This window comes from Phacochoerus africanus, chromosome 4, assembly GCF_016906955.1.
Source record: "Phacochoerus africanus isolate WHEZ1 chromosome 4, ROS_Pafr_v1, whole genome shotgun sequence".
NCBI lineage: Eukaryota > Metazoa > Chordata > Mammalia > Artiodactyla > Suidae > Phacochoerus > Phacochoerus africanus.
This window is the reverse complement of record NC_062547.1, coordinates 104,838,797-104,866,030: the sequence shown is the minus strand read 5'-3', so window position 1 is coordinate 104,866,030 and position 27,234 is coordinate 104,838,797. Positions and strand designations below refer to the sequence as shown.

At 36.8% G+C, this 27,234-nt stretch overlaps 1 long non-coding RNA gene across 1 annotated transcript in view; it reads right to left on the bottom strand.

Moving 5' to 3' along the window:
- Positions 1-1,256: 1,256 nt before the first annotated feature.
- Positions 1,257-27,234, bottom strand: part of LOC125126196 (uncharacterized) — a 411,782-nt gene continuing 385,804 nt past the window's right edge. Inside the window, exon 4 of the long non-coding RNA XR_007134552.1 lies at positions 1,257-1,348. This is a non-coding gene — a long non-coding RNA (uncharacterized LOC125126196). The remainder of the gene's footprint in view (positions 1,349-27,234) is intronic.

Here is a 27,234-nt window from a genome sequence, read left to right as displayed (position 1 = left end):
CATTATACTTTTGTCATTATCATCTGCAAAGTATAATACCTGTTATCCCTACCACTTTTTTGATTCACAAGACACCAGAATGGAGATGGTTACCTGAGGGACTTCTCTATATGATCTGTTTTACTCTTACCCTGTTATAGGCTTCAAGTCCCCTTCAAGGAGATTAAACCCAAGAGGCTCTGGCCAAGTCTCATTGTAATATCCTTTCCCCCACCTTGACCAGCCTGGGCTGCTCACTCCCTGCCAGAGAAGGAATGTCACCCCTTCCTCACCAGGCCACCATATAACTGTTCCCCATGCAAATAAGGTGTCCTGCCCAAGACCAATCAGAACATCAAATTGGGTCTCCACTTAGGTCTGCATTGTGGGGTATAAAGACTATTGCAGAGTGAGTCAGGCCCTCTTTTTAACCTGTGCACATGTGAGTTCTTTCTTTCTCTCTGAAAATGTACTTCTACTTCAATGAATTTGTAAAAGGTCCGCCATTCCAGTGCTTTGCTATGGCGAGACAAGGACTGAGGAAGCTGTGACCGTTATCAACCTCTCCCACCACCCTTCTGTCCCCTGCTTTGTTCTGTCTTCTGGACCCATTGTTCATATCCAGACAACCTTGCAGCCAAGTTTGCTTGTATTTGGAGAATTTATTTACACCTCACATAAATCTGTAGTCCTCAATCACATCGTCAATTCTCAGGCTACATGGTCTTTATATCTTTACATTTACTAGTTGACTAGTTTCTATGACTGTTGCTCATCTCATTGTTGTTCTAAATCTAGACCTTCTCAAGTTCCCTGTCTATAAAATGATTGAATGCTATGGTGTAGTTCAGGTCACCTGGTAAGAAGTCCAGGTAAAGTTATTCGTGTAAGGGAATGAGGGAAGAAATATCTGTGAAGGATAAAAAAAGACACGGAACAGAAGTAGGCACAGAGTGCCTCAGACCATAAGGCAGGTCTGACACCTGGAAAGCAGACAGGGAAAGGAGGATTTGGTAGGAACAGCCTCATACTGCAGTGCAGTTGGGAAGAAGTAACATTCAGTTCAGATCAAAAGTGACCCATTAAAGAAGCTCCCCATGGTGTAAGAATGGTCCAGCTCTGGCATCCTTACAGTGCACCACCTTTATCTACCAAGTGTCCATGAAGAGCATGTCCTCAGTGTGAATGCTGTGATGGATGGGTAGCAGCTGAGGCTCTTCCTAAATACACTCAGGGAAGATTCTCCCTGGAAGGGAGATCTAGTAGCTCACCTTCATGGCTTCCATAATCAACCCTTTGTGCTGCACAGATCCACTTCTTCATCTGTGTCTGGGGCCCAGCTTCTTCAAAATTCCTGTGATTTCTTTTCCTAAGGAATAAATTAGAAGATGGTGGATAGTGGGATGAACAGAATTTCTTCATTTGGTCTCAAGTCTGCATCAGATATTGTCTTCCCTCTCCACTATTCATTGAAAATGCACCTCATTCATAGTTATCTTCTTGCCAAGGCTTTGTAGTTAACCTGGTGGTGTGACCAGACAAATCTTCATTCTTCATGGGTCTGAGCCCTTGCTAGTCATTTCTTTCTGAGGTCATGGTTGCTGCATGTGTGCATTCACAACTGGGCAAGGGAGTATCAGGAAGTTCAAATAGACCACCTGGGTTCCCCATGTCCCCTTTCTGTCCCCATTATGTCTAAACAGCACCACCTCCTTTTACTGATCAGGGTCAGTTACCTTTGCTATGTCATGTGGGTTTCCATGTCTGTGGATCAGGTACTTTGTCAGTACCTGGACAGTGGTCCTGCCTGAGAATTGTGGGCAGGTAAAGTAAACTCATACCTGAAATCAGTATTTTTTTCTAAGGACCAACTGTCAGTCTTTTCAAGATAAAAAGGGATCCAAAGTAGTCAAACTGCCCCAAAGTGACTTGCTGGTCTTCTAGAGGAATAGAGCTATATTGGGGACACAGCACTCATGGCAAGTTGGACATTCAGGGATGACAGTAGCTAAGTAGGCCTGGAGAAGTGTGAGTCCCTATTAGGTCCTTGTGTAGGTTCCAATGCTGCCACCTTGGTGTCCCTGAATTCTTAAAGAATTTTTCTCCTACCTTCCCGAATGCAGGTGTCTAACCAAGGCTTCCAGTGACCTAGGTATCTCCTGCTCATCCTGCCTGATAAGCATGAAGTCAATGATGTAATAGATCAATGTCTATTGGATATTGGAATGTCTAGACAGCCCATATCTATTTGGATGGTACTCTGACAGAGGCAGAGGAGTTAATAGAGTTATCACAGCCCAGGAATAAAACTGTACATGAATATTTTTGTCTATTCCATGAAAATGCATTTGGGTCTGATTTTTTTTTTTTTTTCCTAACTGAGGTAGAAAAGAGGCCTTGTTAATATATTCTAGCAATGAAACTGTGTTTGGTCCTCCAGATGTGACTATGGCAACTACTCAGCTGAGCTTCTGGTAGAAAATAACCATTTTCCCTGATCTATCCAGTTTCTGCAGGAGACAAACTGGTGGATTACACAAAGGTATGCTAGAAACCGTAGTCCTAAAACATTTAGGTCTTTAATGACAGCAATAATCTCTACCATCCTTCCATGATATGATATTCAGATTTACTTTCTTGGCTGAGGGGTGAGGGTAGTTTTAAAGGCTTTCACTTAGCTTCTCCCACTATGGTAATGCTTACTCCACAGTCCAAGGATGCAATGTGAGGGATATTCTAACTCTGAATCCTATCTATACACTCAAAGCAAATGACTGCTTGATATGTCTGTGGATTTACTCAGTGGCTAGGACTGCTAGAGTGGATAAAATCCACCATGCTAAGTTGGATTTTATCAAATATTCCATTTAGTACCTGACTTCCTCTCTAATGAAAGTGTTATAATGATGGTTATATCTCCAAGTATCAATGTCAATCAATTCAGAATGTTATATCCAATTGTCTTCAAAATGTTGGTCCCAGTAATCAGTCATCTGAGTAAATGGCTACAGGTTCCTTTGTGGAAGAACTAAGTTAGTTTTTACCATTTAGAGTTGTCAGTGTTGTAAGATCTTTCTTCTTGGGGGCCCATTTTAATAAGTGGATTCTGTTTCTGAAAACTGACCCAGATTCAAGAAATAAAAAGGGGGGGGGACAGTCTTTAAGGCATTAGACTGCTGTGACCCCCTTTTCCTGGCAAAGCAATAAAGCTATCTTTTTCTCCTCCTCCCCACCCCCCAAAAAAGAAATGAAAAAAAGAAATGTGACTTTTTATTGGAGTGACTGACCTTAGCTTCTGGCTCTTTCACTGTTGTTAGATATTAAGGAGTATTGCTGCTGTCGGGGCCATTTATCTTCTAGGGTGTGCCAGCCTATTAACCATCTTCACAAGTCCTTGTGAATTAACTCCCCATGGCTACTTCTCTACTCTTGCCTGTTATTATAGTTGTTATCCCTTGGCTTCTGGCCATTAAGTGCCACCTCCTGGCCTCTATTGGCTATTAATGAGCCAGGCTCTGTGACCACTTCTCGTAATGTCAGCCCTGGACAGCAGAAGTAGCCACCACTGAACTTTGTGAGGCTGATACCTGCCTCCCAGTGCATTCTTGGGAGCCTTGGTAAAAGCTGGGTCTTCTGAGCCGTCTCCTGGAGCATAATCCTGGGTTGAATGTTTGTTACCACATGCCTACTTCTTAGAGTCTTTTTATTCCATTTTCCTAGCTGTTATGTCAACTCAAGCATTTCAGCTTTGCTCAGCAACTACTGGGGCAACTATTTTCTCTAGGCTTCTAAAAGTCTTCCTAGCAGTGAGTTTTCCCTGAGTCATGGGGTTCTTGCCAAGAAATTAAACCTGTGTCACAGGAAAATGTCCCCAATTCAATAAATTATTATTCTTTCAGTCTTATGCTCAAGATCTCTTGATTAAGCACCCTCATAATCCAGTTTCAGGAGATTCCTGGCTCTTGCTGGTCCATGCCTTCTAATTTTCGATGTTTCTTTGGTTTGTGTGGTATTTCCTGCCTTACTTTGCCTTCACCTCAGCAGCTGGATTATGCTGGGATCGAACTCTTATGCTCAGGTTGGTGGCCAGGGGAGGGAGTGAGAAGAAATTCTGAGGGGCACTTGTCATTTTGCTGGGGAGAGGCCTCTGCAGCAACACACACACAGGCTAAGTGCCATCTCTCATGAGGGGGTATCACTCCTGCAAGCTCCGTAGTTTCAGGATAGTTTGCAGAGCCTCAATCCTTCTGGGCAGTTTTTCCTATCCCTTATCTCAGTACCCTAAATTTTATCAATATGGCCCTGAATTTAGCATAACAGGCCTTCCAGAACTGGTCATTTAAACGATTCTGGAGCTCTATGACCCTAACTCTTGGGACCTTTGCCTTGTCTTTAATTGTGTCAGCCTTTGCACTGCATAAGAGAAAGGCTTTTCTAAAGCTACTAAAGAGTCCCTCTGGCTTATACACTTAGCATTTAACTCTTTGTTAACTGATTTAAGTTTCTCATTGTACATTGGCAGGGTGTCATTGCAACTGAGTGGTAACTGCCAAGGTTATTGATGAAACTTAGTAGGAATAAGTCAATTCTGCTGACCTTACTGGTATTTTTTTTTTTCGCCATACATTTCAACAAGGAAAGATCTTAAGCATAGTTTTAAGAAATATCACTGAGTTTACCCTGGGACATCTCTGAATATGGCTGGTTTAATTTGTAATTCTCTATGGGAGAGGTAAAAAAATTGAAACTTTTACATAAAAATAAAATATGGTGTGTCTTGTTGGAGAGAAGTAACACTTTTTATAATGAAAACTCATAAGAATATATTATACACAATCAGGCCAAAAGAGAGGGCCTGAAAATCAAAAAAAAAAAAAAAAAAAGAATGGATTTGGGTAAGCTGTAAAATCAAGTCAAGTTGTAAATCCAGAAGCTTCATTTAACAATTTAACAAAAGACAGACTAGTGGAGTGTTTTATCAGCTGGAAAATGAGGAAAGAATTTTATTTTATTTTTTTATTTTTTATTGTTTGTCTTTCTGTCTTTTCTAGGGCCAGGCTCCTGCGGCATGTGGAGGTTCCCAGGCTAGGGGTCTAATCAGAGCTGTAGCCACCAGCCTACATCACGGCCACAGCAACACCAGATCCAAGCTGCGTCTGCGACCTACACCACAGCTCAAAGCAATGCCAGATCCTCAACCCACTGAGCGACGCCAGGGTTTGAACCCGCAACCTCATGGTTTCTAGTCAGATTTGTTTCCACTGTACCATGACGGGAACTCCAGGGGAAAAGCATTTTAGATAAGACAGAAGAATTGTGTCAAGAAAGAATATTTAAGAGTTCATGATTTAGCAGGAACAAATACAGAAGGGGGCACTGAGTGAACCAGTAAAAACTGGCAATCATAAACTAGCAAATCAACTTTTTAAAGAGAGAAAGTAAATACCAGAGATATGTCTGTTTTTACCTCCTGTACATCAGTGGAATCTAGATAGAAGATCCAGAAAGCACTGGACAAAGTAAACAATACTTTTCTCCTGGCACTTTAAATGTTATAAAACTCTTTTACATACACTATCTCATGTATTCCTAACCATGTCTTTGACAATTAGAAATGTTGGATAGTGTTATAAAAATGATAAAGATGAAGAAATGAGGCTCAGAAAATATGAGCAATTGTCTACACCAAAGGGCTTCAAATATGGCTTTGCCACATAATAGTTGTGCCAGTTTGCTCATTCTCTGTATTTAATCTCCTTGTCTAAAATACGGTATTCTCTTTGTAAGTTTTTTGTGTGTGAATTTTTAATGAATTTGTATGCATAGAATGCTAAGTGCCCAGCCTGTGTTAAGTGTTCTGTGGTTAAGTATTAGTTTTCTTGTGGCTGTAGCAAATTACCACATACTTAGTAGTGTAAAACAACACCCATTTATTATCTCAGTTCTGTAGATCAGAGTCTAGATAAGTTTTACTGGGTTCTCTGCTGAGGGCCTCATAAAGCTAAAATAAAGATGTTGGCTGGCCTAGGTGCTTTTCTGAGGATCTGAAGGAGAATCTGCCTTCAGGTTTATTCAGGTGATGGGCAAAATTCAGTTCCTTATGTTGTAGAACTGAAGTCTCTGTTTACTTGACATATGGGCCCCTCCTTTTCAAAGCCAGAAATGGAATGTTCAATCTACCTTGTGTTTTGATTCTCTCAGACTTCTTCTGCCACATCTTTCTGAATGAATTTTGCTTTTTTCTTTTGCTTCTAACGGCTCACGTAGTTACATGGGTCTACTCTGATAATCCAAGGTAATCTCCCTATTTTGAGGTCAGATAATTAGCAATTTTAGTTTTACAGACATCAGCAAAATCTCTTTTGTCGTGGTATATAACATATTCACAGGCATAACATGAGATGGTAAAAGTTATAGGAACCAAAATTGTATCTACCACAGATTATTAGCTATTATTATTGCTATAACTTAAATGAATGAAGGACTAACAGAGGTAGGGAATAGAATGTCCTGGACAATGAAGTTTTTTAGCAAATTAAAAGTGATTTCACTTAAAGAGTTAGACTTTGGGGGTAGAGGAGCTAATGCTCATATGAACAAACTCAAATCTTGAACTCTTATCTGTGTGCACATACATAATAACCACTTTCTATATATATATATATATATATATATATATATATATATATTTTTTTTTTTTTTTTGGTCTTTTTGCCATTTCTTGGGCCACTCCCACGGCATATGGAGGTTCCCAGGCCAGGGGTCTAGTCGGAGCTGTAGCCACCAGTCTACGCCAGAGCCACAGCAACGCTGGATCCGAGTCTGCAACCTACATCACAGCCCACGGCAACGCTAGATCGTTAACCCACTGAGCAAGGGCAGGGACCGAACCCTCAACCTCATGGTTCCTAGTCGGATTCGTTAACCACTGCGCCATGAAGGGAACTCCGACTTTCTATATTTTTAAGTTTAACACTGTTATTTCTAAATCTTAACACAAATCTGTCAATACATTTTCAAAAATATAAAATTACAATGTTAAGATCTTGTTTTAAAAACTGAATACAATTATTGAGGAGAAGTTTGTCTTCTGTTTTTTTGTTTTTTTTTTTTTTTACAAAATTTAACTTGGAGAACATATACACAGAAAAGGAAAACACCAATTTGAAAAGAAATATGCACCCCAATGTTCATAACAGCATAATTTAGAATAGCCAAAGTATGGAAGTAACCTAAGTATCTATCAACAGATGAATAGAAAAAGATGTGGTATATATCAGTACAACTCGGTCATTAATAAGAATGCAATTCTGCCATTTGCAACAATATGGATGGACTTTGAGGGTATTATGCTTAGTGAAATAAGTCAGATAAAAATAAACACTGTATCTTATCACTTATTTGTGGAATCTAAAAAAAAAAACAAGTGAGTATAACATAAAAGAAAAAAATATACATTTTGTCCTGAAATATGACTATGATAGATTCCTGATAATATAACAAGGAATGAGACATATTTATTAAATGATTCGGCTTTAATGTAAAATGAAACAATTTAAATGTAACTACTTCTAGATATTTCACTGTCAGAATAAACCTAGATCTTGTTAGAAATTGAAAACAGAAGCTTCAAAGGATCGTGAGGAAGGATAAATAAAATGCATATTTAACTTACTCTGTATGCCTGAAATATGAAGCTAGGTAACTGTGTACTTCACATTGGTAAACTACTTCTAAAGTTTTTTTTTTTTCTTTTGGTTTTTGGATAGGCTGCTTTTGAGTGTAGATATTTGAATCCTCTGAGTATGGTTACTCCTCCCTAGCATCTGCTCTTGGCTCAGAATCTCGCTCTGGGGCTAGTTATTTGTATTTAGCTAGCACATGAGCCCATTTCATCCTTTGTCCTGGAGAGTGGATCTGTATATATTTGTATGTGCATATATACATTTGCACATGCTCTTGCACACACACACATTACTGACACAACCAATTGACAATTTAAAATTTGTTTCTCAAACATACCTAAAAAAAATTTTAGTGTGTAATATTAGAGGTTACAAAATATCAGCTATCTTTAAACAGAGACATGTCACTGACAAAGAAATGGACAGAGATAGGCAATGAGTATGTCTAGCCCTTCTAAGTTATAACTTGCAATGTTCTTTCTATTTTGCTCTTATTTCCTGTTCCTATTTTTACACATCCATTTTTAGAGGTAACTTGCCAAAATCTTTTCCTATGCATGTTTACTCACACTGTTACTGCTTTTCTCTAGTTTCTCTCACACATGCCAGATTTTGGCTTAGTAAAGCTTTTGCTTTACATCTTGGAATAGGGTGATTTAGATCAAAATTCAATCTTTTCATAGGACAAGATGACATTTAAATCTCCAAAGGTTTATTTATGCAAATATCAAAATATTGCAAGTGATTATGAGTCACTATGAAAGTTCCTAGATCTCCTAGCTGTAGTTAATAATTTGCAGATTGAAGGATATTTGCTGGATTATAATCAAATCTTTCACATGGTAGGATGTTGGGATGATAGCCTTTCACTACTTAGTATCCATTTATAGGATATCACTGAGACTTCTGGCATAGTTTTCATGCCCCAAATGTTTTTAACATCTGTGCAACTGTTCTTTTCCTCAGACTGAAGATTTAGTATTTATTAATCTCTTAAACCTCAACTAGCTTTCAGAAGAAGCTGAATACTTTCTTTGAGGAGTGCACAAAACATAATCTCAAAATAAATCACAACAAGTGTAAGGTAATGTTTTTTAGTTCTAGGAAATGCAAGAGTTCCTGGTATGCTTAGGGAGTTAAGTTTAATGTGGTGAAACATTTTATGTGGCTTTGCATTATCTTTCATGTAAATCTGTCATGCAAAAAAAGCAAAGAAAGTTGAAAATCTCAACAACAATAGGCAGATTAAATTTAAGAGGAAATGAATTGACACCCATTTTATGATATATATCAACCTAAAGCAGGTTTCCAGATTCTCTGTTATTCAGAAATGCATAATCCATGATGATAAACATATCGAAACTGCTTTTGGAAAATAAGGATGACATTCATTTGATACAGATGGTACTTAACCTATGTAAGTATATCAGATTGGGGAAAAAGATTTTTTTTTCATTTGGGTCACATTTATCATTTATCATTTCTGTACCTTTGATAAGATGGTTAAAATGAACAGATCTGCTGGACTGCAGGCACTCAGAAGGCTATACTCATAGGCATGAAATGAACAGTTACTGACAGAGTTTTCAAAAGAAATGGAATACACTGAACTGAACTCAAATAGAATACTAATTTGGAAATGGCATAGAGAACGTTTAGTAAAAGGAATTTTATTTTGGGTGAAACAAATGCAAAATGTGTAATTCCACAAAGCTTGCTTTTTTTTGTTTGTTTGTTTTTACTTGAAGCTATGATGAATGGCAAGTGATGTTTTTCCATTATAGACATTCTTTACTCAGGGTATCTTGCATGTGCATGTGTTTGGTGTCATTATTAATTTAAAGGGAAATTCTGACTATCTACTTTTATGGCTAAATCATATTGTCATGAAGTTAAGAGTTTGTTGAACAGACTCTTTTTTTAATTTTTAAATTAAAATTGTATGTATTTAAAGTGTACAACATGATGATTTGATATACATATACAGAGTGAAAGGATTACTGTAGAAAAGCTAATTAAGATATCTCCTCACATGCCCATTTTTTTGTGTGTGTGATGAGAGCCCCTGAAATCTAATACTTCACCAAATGTTTAGTATTCAATACAGTATTATTAACTACAGTCATCATGCTGTATGTTAGGTCTCTAGACTTATTCATCCAACATAACTGCAACTTTTTATACTTTGACCAACGTCTCCCCATTTATTCCATCTCCCAGCCTCTAGTAACCACTGTTCTACTTTCTGCTTCTTTGTGTTTGACTTCTTTAGTTCCACATATGAGGGAGATGACAGAGTTTTGTCCTTTCATGTTTCATTTATTTTGCTTAGGGTAATGTCCCTCCGGTTCATCCATGTTGTTGCAAATGACAGATCTTTTTTAAGGCTGAATAATATTCCATTTGACGAAATTCTTTAGTTAGATTCTAACTCATTGTCAGTTATTAATGAAGATAAACATCAATTAGAAGTTTGGAATTTTTCTTTTTTTTAATTTATTTTTTATTACAATGGGATTTATTTTAACAGCATTTGATGTGAAGAAAATACACTTAATTTTCATTGATGTTTAAATATTTATTCATTGGTGTCCTTTGGTAAGGAAAATTTTAAAACCTTGCAATGAAGCCACAAAATTAAGAAAAATTTGAAGACAATATTCTAGAAAATTTTTCTTAAAGACAGAACCACCCATTTAATACTGAGAGGATCAAGAATATTTGGTTTCAGACTCTTAATAATGGATCAAAATCAGAGAATTCAAGGCTCAGCTTTTTATATTCTCATGCAATTCAACACTCAGCTTATTGGTCTTTGGAAAAATATTTATTTCTATAGTTTGCTGCACATTAAATATCATGCTTACCTTAACGTGTTCAAAAGCTAGATCATTCCAAGTATGTTGTAGCAGATTTTTATGGCCTTGCAGAAAAATCCATTTGCAGTTAGTCTTAAAGTGATGGAGAAACTTAAGAGAACATGTAATACCTCAAAGAAATGGTCAGGAAGTGCCATTTTCAGGGGTATTATTATTATTCTCAAAGCATGGTTTAGCATTTATGAATAACTATATAATTATATAAGAGAATCCATCCTCACTTTAAGACCCTTACTCCCATAATCAATTGTACACGCCTGCTTTTATGTTCACGATTGCCATGGATGCATTTTGCCAATGCGTGTTTATTTGGAATGACATGAGAAAGAATAAATAAGATAGAGTAATGAAGCTGACTTGAAAACAGTCGAAATTTTTAAATGATGTCCTTGATTTTTAAAAAGAAGATTCCTACTAGAATAACACAGGTCCAGATAATAGGAACTCAGGAAGCATAGTTCTGATAGCTTTTGCCAGAATGGTTCAGTCACTTTAGAAATGTGCCTTAACACTTAACATTTCTGAGTAACCTGATGTGGTCATTCCTGGTTTAATGATGCTCTCTCATTTTTAATCCCCACCTATATTTTTCTTTATTTTTATCAAGGTTATACATGTTCATAGACAAAGGATTCAAAAAGTTTCATAAAGGTTGCTATGAAAAACAGCAGCTCCATCTTCCCCAGAAGAAACTCATTTTAGTGAGTTATTTTGACATCTCCCTGTTGCTAAGCAATATACTTGTAATGCAATGTTTTAATTTTTTTGAAGTCAGGTATAATCTACTGCCTATCCACTATTGAAAATGTTGTTTTCGTTCACTTTCTGCTCTCTATACCTCTACTAAAGAGGCTCACCCTTCCTATCTCTTGATATTCTCCCATTAAATTTATATAGTAATTTTGGGAGTTCCCATCGTGGCTCAGTGGTTAACAAATCCAACTAGGAACCATGAGGTTGAGGGTTCGATCCCTGGCCTTGCTCAGTGGGTTAAGGATTCGGTGTTGCCGTGAGCTGTGGCATAGGTTGCAGACGCGGCTCAGATCCCACGTTGCTGTGACTGTGGTGTAGGCCGGCAGCTACAGCTCCGATTAGACTCCTAGCCTGGGAACCTCCATATGCCGTGGGTGAGGCCCTAGAAAAAGGCAAGACGACCAAAAAAAGAAAAAAAAAATTTATACAGTAATTTTGAATAAACAAATATTCATTGCTTACATTATTATGATTATGTGAATAGTTATCACAGCTGCCTTATTTAGTAAACTATATTAATTTTCCTTTCTAGCACAAGTTTTAATTTTTAAATATTTATTTTTAATTGACATATAGTTAATGTACAATATTATATAAGGTACAGGTATACTATATAGTGATTCAAAATTTTTAAAGGTTATATTCTATGTACAGTTATTATAAAATGGAGTTCCCGGCATGCCTCAGAGGTAATAAATCCGACTAGTACCTATGAATATTCAGGTGTGATCCCTTGGCTCACTCAGTGGGCTAAGGATCTGGCTTTGCTCTGGCTGTGGTGTAGGCCAGCAGCTATATCTCCAATTTGGCCCCTAATCTGGGAACTTCCATATGCCTCGGGTGCATCCCTCAAAAAAAATAAAAGATAGTTATCATAAAACATTGGCTATATTCCCCGTATTGTACAATGTATCTTTGTAGCTTGTTTTACACCTAACAGTCTATGCCTCTTAATCCCCTTCTTATATGTGGCCCCTGCTTCCTTTCCTCCAGTAACCACTAGTTTATTCTGTATATCTGCGAAGCTCCCTCTTTTTTGTGATATTCAATAGTTTGCTGTATTTTTTAGATTCCACATATAAATGCTATCATAACAGTGTCTTTCTCTAATTTCATTTATAACAATGCCCTCCAAATCTATCTGTGTTGCTATAAATGGAAAAATTTTCATTCTTTTTTATGCTTGAGTGGTAATGCCCTCTCCTACCTCCCTCATACACATATATATCCATTCGTCTGTTGATGGACACTTAAGTTGCCACAATGCTGCTATGAACACTGGCATACACATATCTTTCCAAATCAGTACTTCTGCTTTTTTTAGATATATACTCAAGAGTATAACTGCTGGGTCAAATGGTAGTTTTATTTTTAGTTTTTTTGAGAAACCTTTATACTATTTTCCATGGTGGCTGCACCAATTTACATTTCCACCAACCAGGTACATTCTCCACATCCTTACCAATATTTGTTATTTGTGATTTCTTTATTTTTTAGGGCCACACCGACAGCATATGAAGTTCCCAGGCTAGGGGTCTAATGGGAGCTATAGCTGCAGGCCTATGCCACAGCCACAGCAATGCCACATCTGAGCCGCATTTGCAACCTACACCACAGCTCATGGCAACGCCAGATCCCTAACCCACTGAGCGAGGCCAGGGATTGAAACTGTGTCCTCATGGGTACTAGTTGGATTTGTTTCCCCTGTGCCACGATGGGAACTCTTGTGATCTTTTTGATGGTAGTCATTCTTGTAAGTGTGAGTTGATATCTCATTGTGGTTTTGACTTGCATTTCCCTGGTGATTAGTGATGTCGCACATCTTTTTATGTGCCTGTATGCCATCTGTGTTTCCAATTTGAAAAAAATGTCTATCCGGGTCTTCTGTCCCTTTTTTAATCAGGTTGTTTGGGGTTTGTTTGTTTGTTTGTTTTAATGATGAGTTGTATTGGCTGTTTAAATATGTTGGGTATTATCCTCTTACTGATCATGTCATTTGTAAATACCTTCTCCCATTCAGTAGGTTGTCTTTTTGTTTTGTTGATGGTTTCCTTTGCTGAGCAAAAGATTTTAAGTTTAATTAGGTCCCATTTGTTTATTTTTGCTTTTATTTTCATTTTTTTAGGAGATGGATCCAAAAACAGACTGCCACGATTTGTGTCAGAGTATTATGCCTATTTTTTCCTCTAGGAGTTTTACATTATCCCACCTTACATTTAGGTTTTTAATCCATTTGGAGTTTATTTTTGTGGATGTTGTTAGAGAGTGTTCTAATTTCATTTTCTTACATGTAGCTGTCCAGTTTTCCCGGCACCACTTATTAAAGAGACTGTCTTTTTCTCCAGTGTATGTTCTTGTCTCTTTTTTCATAGCTTAATTGGTCATAGGTGTGTGGTTTTGGAGTAAGTTCTAATTTTTTTAATAAAGTGAAAAATTGTCTAGTTTTGCTTGGTTTTATATGCAAATATCATATTTTCAACTATAAACTCTTGTGCATCAAGTATTCTATTAATTTAGTATTCCCAAATTATTTCCTTGAAACTTTTGACCTGCTCCATTTGGAACCATGTGCCTTCCATGCTTGATTATTCACCTTCATTGTGGCATCTTCTGTCAACACCATCCTAGAGATTCATGTCCTCTCTTTCCTTTTTCCTGTGAATTTTGTTGTTGCTGTTGTTTCAACTTTATTTTGGTAGAGCGTTATTAGCTAGGAGCTCCTTGAGAAAGGACGTATGGAGGTAAGACTTTTTGAGATATCATCTTGTGAGAAAATGTCTTTACTTATATTCTTTCTTATTGATAATTTGTCTTGATATAGAATTCTTAACTATTTTCCATCAGAAATCTAAAGGCACTTCTCTTTGGGCATTTAATGCTCCTAGCTTCCAAAGTTGCTGCTGACAAAAAATCTGAAACCACATTAATTCCTATTCCTTTTTAGATTTGTTCTCTCTCTGTCTGGAAGCTTGCTTGATATTGTCTTTGTCCTCGATATTCTGAAGTATCACAATGATGCACAATGATTAAGGTCAGGTTGTATCCAGTATACTGGGCATGTAATTGGTCTTTCAAACTGAAAACTGAAGTTTTTTGAATTTTGGAAAAACTTTAAAAAATTATTTTGCTTATTATTTTGTTCCCGCTTTGTTTTCCATTTCTTTTACTTTTTGTTTCTTTTTTTTTTTTAAATTAGACCTTCTGGATTGATCTTCTCATTTTCTTTTTATTTTTGTTTACTTGAAATGATTTCTTGCTACACTTCTTATTTTTGTTATGCCATATGAAATCAATGCTTTATTTGTATTCTTGTTTTTGATAATTTGTGTCTAGACAGGCTTTTATTGCTATTAGTTGTTATGTTTTAATCTGAAACAATTTTGATAAATCCGGTTTTCAGTTTATCAGCTAGTGTGCATTATCTCCTTCCAAGTCAAGTGAACTAGAAGTCCTTACCATCTATTTAACACTTTGTGTTACTTTTTTTTAGAAAATTTTAAACCTTACCTTCTATTACATTTTACCTTACCTTCTATACCTTCTACTTTGGTTCTCAGAATATATTATTATAGTGTCCTATTCTTTTTCTCTGTAGTTGCAATATCTTCTCTTGCATCTCAGTGGATAGAAATAATACATATCTTCAAAGCTCTCTTCCCTTGCATAATCTGTTTCCTCCAAATTGCTTTTCCTATTTTTCCTACTTTTCATATTGCAGGCATTCCTCAGATATCCAGCAATCTAGGGGATCTAAAACATTGACTGGAAGATCTGAAATATGAGCAGATGTTGTCACCTGTGAACACCAGGATTGGATGATGTGACTGAGCTTCTTTAGTTTTGTTACTTCTTGATATATTCTCTTGAAGTATTAAGATTCCCCCAAGAAAGTGTTTCTAGTCCTGTTCCTGGAGGGTGATGGCAGAGTAGTTAGCTGTGAGGAAGCCAACTAGGGAAGGAGAGTTGGAGGTCTCTGTCAGCAGTGTTCTTACTTAATCCTCCCTCTTTTGTCATGCTACCTCTGCTGTCCACTCTGTAAGGGGTCCAAATCCCCTTGTTTCATTTCTTTAATAGAACATGCCTTCCAATTTGGCAAACATTCAAGAGAAGCAGTATCCTGGCTGCCTAAAGCTGGGGAGAGGATCTAGAGATTTGACTGCTGCTTCAAGTCTTTCCTTATAGTCACACTTAAAATGGTATCTGATGCTACCATATCCTTAGACTTTTGAAGAGTCTGGGTTAGAAATCTGATGAGTTTTCAGCTTTCAGTGTTGCTAGTTCAAGATTCAGTTTTCTGGGACCTGGTAACTCCTTTCTGTTAAGCAGCAGTTGAACATCTGCTTTCTAGCTTTTAAAATTTTGTTGCTGTTGCTTCTTCTTTCATTCTCCCTGTGTTTGTGGGTTTATATGTCTTGGGTGGGAAATCAATTTACTATTGTTTCAGTGAAATTTCAGGAGGTAAATTAAATATTTGTGTTCAATCTGTGGCAGATTGTATTATTGAAAGATTGTCACAGCAGCATCTCCTATCCTTTTATGCTCTTTCAATGTGACTATGACATCCCTTCCATCAAGAGATTAGTCCTATTTTCCCTACTCTAGAATCCTGATGAGCTTTTGGCTATGGTAGAAGTGGTGCTTTATGACTTTTGAAGCTAGGTCATAAAAGTCTGCAGAGTTTCTTCTGGTTCTCCAGAGACACTTGCCCTTGGACTCTAACCACCATCATGTGGCTAGAATAGAGTAAGCAAGGTGGAGAGTAGTAAAAGCTGTGATGGAAGAGGGAGAGAAGCTTTGTCTTTATTGGACATGAATCTCAAAATCTGTTCTTCAATTCCATCTTTCTCAGGTAACTGTGTGACTTCAGCAATCTTGGTTTCTTCATCAACATAATGGATGCATTAAATAAGACGGATTTTAAGCTTCTAGTACTAATGCTTTTCTTGACATTCTAAATAATCCAGGATCATAGACATGTTTAACTTCAAGGGAGTTTTATTCAAATAGACTGTAATAAGAATGATGTCCTAAAGTTGTAGAAGGCGGAAGCTATGATAATCAGTGAGGTGATATTTGTATCTTATTTATTTATTTTTTTTATTTTTTTGCTTTTTTAGGTCTGAACCTGTGGCATATGGAAGTTCCAGGCTAGGGTCGCATTGGAGCTACAGCTGCCAGCCATAGCCACAGCCACAGCAACATGGGATCTGACCCCATCTATGACCTACACCACAGCTCATAGCAACACCAGATCCCTCACCCACTGGGTGAGGAAGATTCCATATCCTCATGGATGGAATCTTCAGATTAGTTTCCACTGTGCCTCAAGGAGAACTCTGATATTTTTATCTTTGAACTTAAGGTCCATTACTGAACAAACCTATGATGTATCTGATATAGAGATTATACAGGAACTTATCCCTGAGTTACAGAATTTTAGCTAAGAAGCCATATAGTTTGGCTTGCAAAGATTCACTTGACTACGGACTTTCCCTGAATGTCTTGTGACAGAAAGTAAAGGCAACCTCTATGACCCTATTTTGGTGAGAAAACAAAGCACAAGCACATAATAATACTGAGCAACAATACGTTCAAGCACATAATAATGAACAACAATAAAAGTATGGAGATGTCTTAAGTAACACACAATTGTCAAATCACTTGTTTAGATTCTTTGCACTATTATGTACTTTCTTCTCATCAAAGATACCTAAAAATCCCATGAAAATTCTTTCTCAATTATTTTTTTTGAATTTCTGAGTTCTTTAGAGCTTCTGAGAACTTCTTAGAACTTTAAACAGTTTTTCACATTTTCTGAGAGTCCTTGTTTATAGATTCCTTGAAGCCAAATTTTCTTGGCAAGAATTTTTATTCCATATTCTCCCGCTACCATAAACTATTTGTATCATTTCCTCATGGAATCCTTATTTTTTTAATATAAATTATTCTGCAAAATAGCCAGAGTTCCTGAGGGAACGAGAGATTTCTTTTACACATGGAAAATCCCCAAATGTCCACATTTGCTTTGGTAATCTTTAATGTTTTTGAAAGGAGGATGCATCACATTGTGCTGGATCTCATCTTCATTCGCAAACCACCCCCAGTGCTCTCACAGATTGTTCACCCTGAACATTAACAATTTTAAAAAAAGAAAACACATTCGCATCATCCTCTTGCAGGAAACACAGCAACGAAATCGTTTCCCTTCCTCCCGGAAGAGCTCTGAGGCTTGGGAGGAAATCATGTAAGCACTTGATTTACTGTCATATTAATTTCAAAATTCTACTTTACCTTTCTCCGTAGAATTCTCCTCCGTGGTTCCTGAGGAGCTCATATTTCGCACTGTTATATTTGGTTAGTAAAACAGGTGAAGGTTAGAAAAGACTCTAAGAGCATTGTTGGAATGAAGGCCATTCTGGATGAACTCTTTCTTAAATAAGACATTTATAAAGGATAAAACATGAACCACAGAGATACTTTCGATTAAAATAATCTTTTAACCAGTGAAGTTTCATTCTTTACATGAGGATTTCTCAGTTCTTCTGGGACAGTAGAACTCAATCTTTATGAATATCAGAACTAACTCAGGGGCTTGATAAAACAGATTACCAGCCTCCACCCTCAGATTTTTTTCTATTTTTTCGTTTCTCGCTGCCTGTGGCATATGAAGTTCCAGGGCCAGGGATCACATCCTAGCCGCAGTTGCAATCTTTGCTGCAGCTGGATCCTTAAACACATGTGACAGGCTGGGGATTGAACCTGTGTCCTGGCACTGCTGATTTTGTTGCACCACTGTGGAAACTCAAGATTTTTTGATTCAGTAGGTCTGGGGTGAAGCCTAAGAATTTGCATTTCTGACAACTTCTCAGGTGACACTGATGCTTCTGGTCCAGAAAACCACTCTCTAAGAACCCCACTGCATTAGAGAGCTTGAATACTGAGTGTCCCTACTTAATGAATGATAAATTTTTTTTTTTTAGATTCCATGTATAAGTGCAATTATGCAGTGTTTGTCTTCCTCTGACTTATATCTTAGTAAAATACCCTAAAGTGTTCTCCATGTTGAAAATTACTAAGACAGTAAATCTTAAAAGTTCTCACCAGAACAAAAGAACTGTAAATGTGTGTGGTGATGGTTGTTAACTAGACTTATTGTGGTGATTATTTCATAATATATACATATATTGAATCATTATGTTGCAAACTTGAAACTATGTAATATGGCAACTATATTTCAATTTTGAGACAATTAGACAGTTCCTGTTGTGGATCAGCAGGTTAAGAGCCCAACTAGTATCCATGAGGATGTAGGTTCTATCCCTGGACTTGCTCAATGGGTTAAGGATCTGACATTGCCACAATCTGAAGCATACCTCACAGACCTGGCTCAGATCTGGCATTGCTGTGGCACAGGCCAGCAGCTGCAGCTCTGATTCAGCCCCTAGCCTGAGAACTTCTGTATGCCACAGGTGTGGCCCTAAAATAAAAAATAAAAAGACAATTTTGGAAGTTCTGATGCTTACAATAGCTACAAAGACTTCCTTAGTTTGTGATTTAATTCTACTGTAGTTTCTGGCCCTTTGAGTAAATAGCTAAAATCTCAGCATCATGAAGCATTTTGCGGATGAATACATTTCCATCTTATAAAAAACAAAAGAGGTTCAGTGACTCGAACAGTAATTTATTTTATCGTAATACAACATGATAAAGAAGAACTTGATACCAAAAAGCACATATATCTTGGGAGTCTATTGTCAAATTAAGTTTCTTATATCACTGGGTATTAGATTTGCTCTACGATAGTGGACTACTTTAAAATGCAAACATGTACCAAGTATAAATATTGGCCTATGAAGCTAGGTGTATGAATTTTCTTATTTCATTTAAATAACCATTAAGTCTGTCTCTGAGTCCTCCAGCCCTTGGGGATGGAAGAAAATTTAGTCTCAGTCATTTTTAGGTCCTATACCCTCTAGGCTATACATGGGCTTCTGTGATTTTAACCTCGCTATAGACATCGGTCATCCATAAGCACCTAAAAACATCCACCAGGCTGCTCTGTTGCTTTGGTATCTCACTCGGCTTAATGATTTTGTAAATTGAGTTCCTATTATGTGCCAGGTAATGCTTTCTTAAAAATTACATTTTTAGTATACAATATTTGATACACATAAAAGAAACCATAACACATATATATATTATGAAACATAAAAATAAAATGAATGCCCACAAGTCATTCCACAGTTAAGAATCAGGACCTATCAATACTGTTGTATCTATGTATTCCTCCTCTATCCAATCCTCTTACCTCCCCACCCATTATAAATTTTGTGTTTGCCATCCCAATGCTTTTTAAAAACAGTTTTATCATGTAATTATGTATTTTAAATTAGGATCTTTAATTTTTCCAATAATAAAATCTTATAAAAATGGTTTCATACTGTATGTAGTCTTCTGAAACATTTTTGGGACTAAACATTGTGCTTCTAAGATTGACCTGTGTTACTGTGAGGCATTATTTTTTAGTTTCATAGTTGTAAAATTTTTCTTTTGTATGAATATATCAAAACATATTTGCTATTCTCCTGCTGATAGACTGTGAGGCAGGGCTGTTATGAACAAGGCTATTATGGATATCTTATATGTATCTTCCTATAGATTAGGAGACTTGCACATTAGTGCAAACTTTTCTCTAGGACTTTTTATCTTGAATGAGCTTACATTGATTCTGTATAGAGAAAGATGACATTGCATTTTTTTTAACATTAATTTTAAAAAATTAAATGTAAAAGATTTTATGAAGTGTATTCTATGGAAAACTAACCATATAACTGCACTTTCAAAATGTGTTTCATGGTCAAATAATAGTGATAAGTACTCTATGTGTCTCCTTTGGAAAGCCATGTAAAACTGGCATGTCAATGGCTCTGGGAAGTCCTGTAATAAAGGAAATGTTTAATTATATTGAACTCAGTGGTACCCATGGTTTTTGATCACAGAATCCTTTTTGTTCATTACTTCCATTATTATCTCATGGTAGAAAATACTCTCTTGAACATAACTTGAGATGCACTGATATATGGTATCAACACTAAAACACTACATAGGGTTTTTTGAATTGTGTTTCTGATATGTAAATGAAATTTGATATGTCATCTACATTCTAGAATAGGCAGGAAATCTCTATGGAATACTAGAAAATCCTAGGAATAATAAAAATTCTTACTTAAACTCAACAATTCTGAGTTAATATGTGATCTTTGTGCTCATTTACCATTCATTATCTGGTTTTACTCCCATTTCCACTTTCTGTAACAGAATGGAAAGCTCCAATCCTAGAAACCTGGAGGAACCATGAAAATAGTGCAGGAATAGCTCTTGTGCAATATATCAGTGGGTTTAAAAATAAATTCTAGCTTCTCTATGACTAAAAGTGGAAATACTCCTTGAGCAGAAAGCCAGCATGTCTCTTAGTCCAACACGGCTGAAAGGTCAGGATGCCTCCTGATCCAATTCTTCACTGTCAGGGCTATCTTCCTGGTTACATCAAGACTTCAGACATTTCAGAAAAATCCACGGTTGCTTTTCTCTGGCACAAAAAATAACTATTTTATATTTTACCACCCTCCACTCAAAAACTTTCTTCTTTGTGTCTCATTTCTCTTGGGTTCAGATTTTGATTTATCTTTTTAACTGATCGGATTGTTGACTTGCTAGTATACCCAACATTTTGTTTCAACATTTCTTCAGAATTGGTTTCTAGGATTTTCTTTTCAATTCCTTGCAAGCTAGTACTTGAAGAAGTATAACCTCATCTTTGAGTTTCTTGGGGAAAAAAAAAATCTTCTAGGATACTACACTCAATCTGAGCCTCACTTCTCAAGGTTCACTTAACTAAGGAATTGGATTCAAGGGACCACAATTTCTCTGTTTTCTTTCTACCCATTAAGCCCTTAGAATGTAGAGTATGAAAACTTGTATCCCTCCAGCTGGCCAAGCCCTGATTTTTACTCATTTGCCAGACTCTGGACCTATTCTGATTCTTCTTTTTCTTAGATTTTGTGCTTTTCCAGAATGCCCCTTATCTTAAAAGTGTTAATCACCCTCTCTGCTTTGTGGCTGCAGAGAGACAGCTTTGTGGCTACAGGACAGATTTCTCTGTATTTTATGACTTTATTGGCTTTTAATAATTATGACTGACAAAGCTAAGGCATACAAATTGCTTCCATAGTTCCTAGTTTTCCAATGCATTTCTTGAAACATACTCTCTTGAATGAGCTCAGCTCTCTGGAAAATCTGTACTCTTTACTATTGAATCTTTAAATACAACACTGATTTAGTTCTTTGAGCAGTGCTAAGTGTGTCTGAAGTATACCACATGTGCTGCAAAGCATGCCACGAATCTCTCTTCCTGAAAGTATTGGCAGCATCCTACAGGCTAACATTTCTCACAGATACAGCCAATATGGAGGGACTTTCACAGCCACCTTCCAATTCTTTATTTGAGTCTGCTGAATTTCCTTTTCCTTTCTGCCTAATGATTCACTCTTCAACCCAAACCTCTATTTGACTCCATCTTAAACCTCTAGCTGAAAAATCTTGTTTCTTGTTAATCATGAAATCTCATGACTCCTCAATCTCTTGCTGCCTCCATCTATGACCTAAAAGAGGTATGTCCCCAACCTTTCCACCTATTCTTTGTCTGTAGCACAAGTAGTTCTCCTTTCAACATCATTTTTTTCCATTTAGCCCCTCTTTTCCTGCCTCAGTAGGGATTTGTTACGTAAGTTACTATCTCTTTCTACTACATTTTCTAGCCATTCAGGTCAAGGCTTAACTGCAATGGCCTTGAAGAGGCCTTCCTTGTAGTAAGTGAGAATAACCCCCAGCTAGCACTGTCCATAATATCATCCTGTTTTATATTTTTCATGGCAATTATCATCATTTACAACTCCTTATTTAAGTGATATTTGTTGACTCTCTTGTGATTTCCTTGAAGGCAGTGACCTTATCTCTCTTGTTTATTCCTGAAGTCTCAATGCCTAGAGTAATGCTTGGGACACAGTAGGAGTTCAGTAAATATTGTTCAATAAAATAATAAATGTTATTTCCAATATCTTCACTTTGACATATTCTTTCCTTCCAACCTATAAATAAGTGCATTACTTTCCCTTCTTAAAAACAACAATAGCAAACAAGTAAAAGAAGAAAAAACTTTTCTTTAATTCTGACAGTAATTGCCTTACCCAGGGATTGGCAAAATGTGGCTCACCAGTAGACCACTTGTTTTTATAGTTTCATTAGGAGTAGCAAGAACATTCAGTAATGTATTGCCTATGGCTGCTTTCTGCCTTACAATGCTGCAGTTGCATCTTTGCCATAGAGACCGTATGACCATAAGTCTAAAATATTATTATCTGGCTTTTTCAGAAAATGTTTGCCTACCTCAGGACCTAGCATCTATTTTTTTTTATATTTAGTATTCTCCAAAGTATATAGTAACACTATTTCTTGCATTCTTGTAAATCTTATTTCCTTCTCCTCTTTCTTTAGTCTTTTTCTATCTTCAGTTCTAGGCTACATTGCTTCCTCTAAGGTTAAAAATGGTGCCCTAATTGCAAAATCCAGTAGATGCTTTAGTCTTTGTATTTCGAGGCTACTACCCTTGACTTCCATGACACTCACCCTCTTCTTTCTTCTCCTACCTCCCTGACTATATCTTTTCTTTCTTCTTCAGCCTGCCCCTTTAAATTGTGTATATCCCAGGATCCTGCTCTCAGATTAAAAATTCTCTATTGTCATACTTTTCCTACATAACTCACTCAATCTGATATGTCTCAATCGCACTGTGAAAATTCAGACCACATCATTTCTCTGCTTGACCTCTGCAGCAGCCTCCTGTCAGGTCTTCCTGCATTTGACTTTATCCCATCAAAGACACCTTCTACCCATCTGCCAGACGTCAGTGTAAGGCAGTGGTTCCCAGACTGTACTGGACATCAGACTCATCCGAAGGACTTACTAACATACTGATTGCTAGGCCCCACTCTTGTGGTTTTCTTGTAGTTGGGTCCTGAGAATCTGCATTTCTATGTCCCCATGTGATTCTAGTGCCGCTGTTCTAGAGTGCATGTAGAAAAGCACTGGTTTAAAAAATGTTCTATTGCCCCACCCTTTCCTTCATACCATGCAGTGCTTTCCTATAATCTACAGGATTAGACCTAAGCTTCCTATTATGTCACATAAAGCTCTCCAGGCTCTTACATTTTTTACTTCACTAAGATTCTCTCTCCCGTTCTTCAACTTCCACTTGATTGACCTGAAGCTTCAAATTGCTTATCTCAGTATATACTCTGCCTTCTCACCCCTCTGTGCTCTTGTGCGTACTTGTAATTTCCAAGCCCTTTTCACCCATCTTTTCACTCTTCAAAGAGGTATTTCAAATGCTATTCCCCCTTCCAAGCTTCTGCATAGTCTGGACACATTTCTCTCACTACAATTTTTCTATTCACTCTCCATCCACACAAATTGTTATTTGTGTTTGTTTTCTCTCCTCTAAACTGTGAATTTAGCAGCATGCTTAGAATCTATGGTTCATTCTTTCAGTCCCTTTCTCTCTCTCATCACAAAATGTAGGCTCATTTTAATGTATCAGCTTAGAAATATATTTCCCACTGAGGGTGAGAGCATGGAAATTAGTGTTTCCATACATTAGCAATCATGCTGTAAATTGACTCCATCCTTTCAGAAAATAACTTGGCATAATCCATGAATATCCAGAAAGAAAAAGAGGAAAAAAAACCCCTTTGTATTCTTGGACTTAGTCATTCCATTTCTGGGAACCTAGTCTAGGAAAATAATTCAAAATATGCATAGAGATGCATGTCACACATTGTTCATGACAGCAGAACAATGGAAAACACTGAGTGTTCAACACTAGGGAGTGATTAAGTAAGATGATTCTAATTGATGAAATACTGCACATTTAGATGATGATTTTGGAGCACATATGGCAAGCATAAGATTATATTTGTTGTAAAGTTAAGTGAAAAAGATACCAAATGTTAGTATAAACTAATTTCAATTACACAACAATATTTTTTTAAAAGGTTGGAAGGAAATACTCTTCAATTATAAAGTTAGGGTAATAGGCTTCAAATTTGACTGTATATTGTGGTTATATTATAGAATAAACCAATATAAAAACTTTTTTTAAACATCTATGCTATTTCATGTCACACAGTTTTATTGTTGTGTGCATGTGTTTTTCTTATACCATAAAATCACTCTTTCTTTCTTTGCCTCACCCATGGCATGTGAAGTTCATGTGACAAGGAGTGAACCCATACCAGAGCAGCCATCTGGGATCCTGCACTGACAAGTCTAGATCCTTAACCCATTGAGCAATAAGAGAACTCCCATGCAGCTTTCGTTTTAAAATTAAAAGGATGTGTCAGTTTTATACACAGGCAACACTTAACTGAGGCTTTAATACGTAGCTGTTCTTTTATCTTTTCTCTAAGTTACCACAGGATACAATTTTAGAAACTTAAAAATATTAGGAGCCATCATGTTGAATATTGACAAAATGTAGCCTAAGATTCATGCAACAATCAAAGGTAAAATGACTTTTGTGAGAAGAGGAAGTTGAATACAACATAAGATCCCAAATCACAAACTAAAGCAGGAGTCAGGAGGGCATTAGGAGGATAAAATCACTCAAACATTATGGGCTAATGTGGAGCTTGTTCACCATGGGGGTTAGAATTCTGGCTCTAACATCACAGTCTAGACTTGAATACAACTTTGACCCTTACTAATTAAATAACTGCACAAGTATTTTAACTTCTTTGAGTCTATTTTCTTACCTATAAATTTAGGAAAGTAATAGTTGCTTATGGTAGACACTGATGATTGCTTACCCACAGCATATTATTCCTATTATTCTCACCGGTTTGCCTTCCTTCACATGCTCCCTCTCTCTCTTTTACATACATACCCATTTTCTATCAGAGTCTGTTTCTCACTCTAGAGGCTTCCAATATTAGATCCTTATTTTCTCAGCTCTCCTTTAGTCAGATCACAGTCCTATGACCCAGTGCTGGTCCTCTGAACTGAGGAAAATGCCATAATATCTTCTAGGAAATGTTCTCTCCTCCCCTACCAGTATACTCATGGGCAAAAACATTGGCCTCCTATGCCTGGGATGGTCATTCTCAAGTGTGATGTGTGCAATTGCTTCAGTCATTTGATCATGAAGGAGCAGACACTGACCCACAGATTATAGCAGTAGAAAAAATGGAGAGCCTAAAACTTTGATGATATCACCACCTTGGAATACTTCTTTTATATAAAAAACACATATGTTTAACATTTAGGTAACTTGCAGTTGGCTATTCAAGTACTTGCAGTTGAAACCACTACAATATTTTATAGTAAATGCAATAATGTGGGTGGTGTGACATACTTAGCGAGCAAGCAAAGCATAGTGGTCAAGAGTAGAGGTATCGTTGTCAGACTTAGTTTTTTCTTTCTTTTTCTTTTTCTTTTTTTTTTTTTGCCTTTTTGCCATTTCTTGTGCCACTCCCACGGTATATGGAGGTACCCAGGCTAGGGGTCCAATCGGAGCTGTGGCCACCAGCCTACGCCAGAGCCACAGCAACGCGGGATCCGAGCCGCATCTGCAACCCACACCACAGCTCACGGCAACGCCGGATCCTTAACCCACTGAGCAAGGCCAGGGATCTAACCTTAAAACTCATGGTTCCTAGTCAGATTCGTTAACCACTGAGCCACAATGGGAACTCCCCAAGACTTAGTTTTTTCTAGTGATAGTCATGTAAACTTGGACAAAATGCTTAAACTCTTTGTGCCTCAATTTCCTCATCTGTAAAATGGAGGTAATAAGAGCACCTCCTTCACAGGGGTTGTGTTGGGTATAAAGGAAATATGTATAAAACATCTATGAAAATATCTGGTACCTATAAAAATTCCTATATTAGGAATCAAATGTTAGTAGTAGTATAATAAGGATTCAATAAGTGATGATACTGCTGTTATAGATTGGTAGTTATGAGGTAACCTTAAAGGCTAAGTATACATTTTATAAACAAAATTGTAGAGATTGATCTCAGGTTAAATAATCAAGTCACCTAATTTTTAATTCATGGCACTTTCTCATCTACTATATTATCATTATCTTTTCAACAACATTGAAACACTATCACTTTTTAATCATAACTTTATCACTTTAATATGTGATTCAGAAGTAGAGTCAATGGATAAATATTTAGACTCTTTTAGTAGATATATTCTATTCCTGACATGTTTACATAATTAGTGTTTTTTTAAAAAGGGGGCCACTGAATTATATGCAGTTTTTCACTTTATAAAGTATTTAGAATGAATTTGGTGCAAAATTCTCATACAAGACAGGCAGTAAATTTTGGGTGATTTCTCTAAAGCTTTCTCTCCCTAGGTGTAATATGATATACGTTATATGGCTGCTTACCCACAGCCATTCTATCATCCTCTCTGGCACTATAAATATCTGCAGGATCTAAATTTTTAAAAAGTAACAAAACCACTATCATATTTCATGTGCAACTTCTGCTACTCTATAAAAATATGTATCACGCTCAAAATGAAATGGAAAGCTTGAGCATTAGCTGTTAGTTTCTCTGACTGTGGAAGGGTGAATCTTTTGTGTAGAGTGTCTGGTAGGACTGGAGCACCCAGTTTCCTTCAACTCTGATCTAGCCCACAATGGCAGTTTCTAAAAATCAACCATGTCTTATTCTTTAGCATCTAGAGGAATGCGTGAGAATATTCCACAAATGATTGCTATCACTTATACCTATATTTGTTAAGAAAATTCTCATATTGGGAAGACAGAAGAAGTTCTTGATCTCATAATTTAATTGTTACAAGTCATGGTA